The sequence below is a fragment of the Papilio polytes genome, unplaced genomic scaffold (genome assembly GCF_000836215.1).
Source record: "Papilio polytes unplaced genomic scaffold, Ppol_1.0 DF824047.1, whole genome shotgun sequence".
NCBI lineage: Eukaryota > Metazoa > Arthropoda > Insecta > Lepidoptera > Papilionidae > Papilio > Papilio polytes.
In genome coordinates this window covers 4577175-4579583 of record NW_013525157.1, presented here as the reverse complement: position 1 = coordinate 4579583, position 2409 = coordinate 4577175, and positions in this window count along the sequence as shown.

The window sequence follows — 2409 nt, the reverse complement described above, 5'->3', positions numbered from 1 at the left end:
TTTGAAACTGTTGGGTGCCGCCACCGAAAAAATAGACGTGAGTTACAGCCGTAAAATAATTAGTTATAATTTTTTTTTGTAAATATTAAAATTGTGTATTTACATTAAGTTTTTTTTTAATGCAACGATCTCACGTGTAAGTTGGGTTGCCAATTTTATTGTAAACACGCAAGAGTAATAAACTAATAAGCAACTACTAACAAGTAAGCAAGACAAACCGCAAGATCATGAAAATTTACCTCGATCCCCTTTGGCAATGGCATGAATAACTTCCATGTTTCGCATACATACATTATTACTCTATCAAATATTTGTACTTGACTAGGGTAAGGTATATTTATCTTGCTGCTTTATACAGTATGTTAGGTGTTTGAATTTTTGTTCGCTTCACATATTACACATATAAATTTAAATGGCACGTAACTCAAATAAATAGAATTGGAAAGAAATAATAAGCTTTTAATAAAATAAAACAGTGAATGTTTTTCGGATATCCAGTAAAGTAAAGCATATTGTTAATATAAAACTATCGGGATTGCTAAAAACATGGAAAAAAATGTCAAGTTTCGGAAGCTAGGTACCAGGCAATCATTGCTCGCGTAGAGCTTTTTCGATTTACATTTCGATTAAATCAAACAGATTTGTTAATTGAAACTAAATTGAAAGTTTTACTTTACCACAACAATTTTTAAAATGGTACAAAAAGTCTTTTAAGTTATTACTATAATTATTACAACTCCTAATTATTCATATTTAAATATCTTATTTATTAAACTTAATTGCATCCCCAGCAGAATTTACTTCTGACATTTTTTTACGTTATATATTGAGTTATTAAAGATACTAGCAAACTGTATTAGTGCAGAAATCAAGATAGAATTCTATTACCTAACTGTTCGTAAGTAATAAAATACAAGTAATTAATATATCTAAGCTTGAACAGTTTTAAAGTGAATAGAACGTATGAAGGCACAAGTTTCACTGACGTAACCCTAGTAAACGATGAGAAATGATACGTCTCATGTGCTTCTTAATTAATTGTTTAATTAATATCAAAATACACACTACCCTTAACCATCAGTGATACGTATGTAGTCACTGCGCTACGACTATGATCTATACACTTGTCGGTTTACAGGATTAGTCGCAAACGCTCAGATGGTTCGACGAATTGGCAATTGCATTAACAAATACAAAGCAAGGTATAGATGTACTTTAGACGTGTATAGCGTTAAGATATTTATGATAACCTTATGCCAACACTTTTCCTTTATTTATTTCATCGTTCTATTTTCTATCAACTTGTTAGATTAATTCGTTGTTGAAGATTTAACTACAAGGTAACTAAAAGTAAGGGCACAATTTATTGGAACGTCTGGTACAGTTTGCTGGCACGTTTTCAACGTCGACCTGTACAAATGTGTGCGAATTCCTAAGTAAATCAGTTAAAACAAATGTAGAGCATCAATCAGCGGGCGTTTGGGTTACGTCGGCCGTCGTTAGCGGTCGAGACCCACTACGATAAATCACTGTACCACCTTGAAGACAGCCTTTAAATAATATATAATCGGAAACTGTGGAGGAAGATTTTTTTTCGTAAATTTTAATACATTCCATTAACTAAATATATAGTAATATTTAATTAGATGTAATTTAAATGTTTTTAAAATTAAAGCCTTTTAGAGCACAATATATATGTGGAATCTAATTTTATTAATCTGTCTATAAAATGATTTAAAAACACTTTAATTTAGCTTACAAGATTTTGAAAATTATGCGGTAAAAATGTGTTGTGACAAGCTGACCTAGCTGCCTGCATATTGCTCATAACTTTGATTACTCTGAGGAATTAAGAGTAGTTTTAATTTGCATTTTAAACTGTAACATTTTTTTTCTCATAACAAATTCGAAATTGTTTCTAACTTTGTGTACTTGTATACAGAGCTTAATAGTATTTATTCAAAAAAACTGTGTTTTAAATATAGGCAAAAGGCATTAAAAGCAAGCCTAAAAGAGCTGCCGAATCGAAAACACCAAAACCTATGTCCCGATACGCAGCGGAATCAGTCAGCGTTAATATTCGGCGGCCGGCGAATTGCATCGACGTAAAACAAGCTGCATATGTAAGCCGACACCGCAAATATTTTTGCCACTAGAAAATCTATGTGAATGTTTTATTGCAATTGCATACATATTTTATATTACAAGTTACAAGATTGAGTTTTGATTTGATGTTTACACAATACATAGAAACATTGTTAATTTAATTAACAATAGACTTTTTTGGTGTCGGGGTTGAAATCTTCGAAAGATAACATTGCCTTATAGGTAAAGATTATCTAAAATTTATATTCACTAAAACTCGTCCTGAGCCGAAGGATCTCCTAACGCAATGGGACTACAACTTCT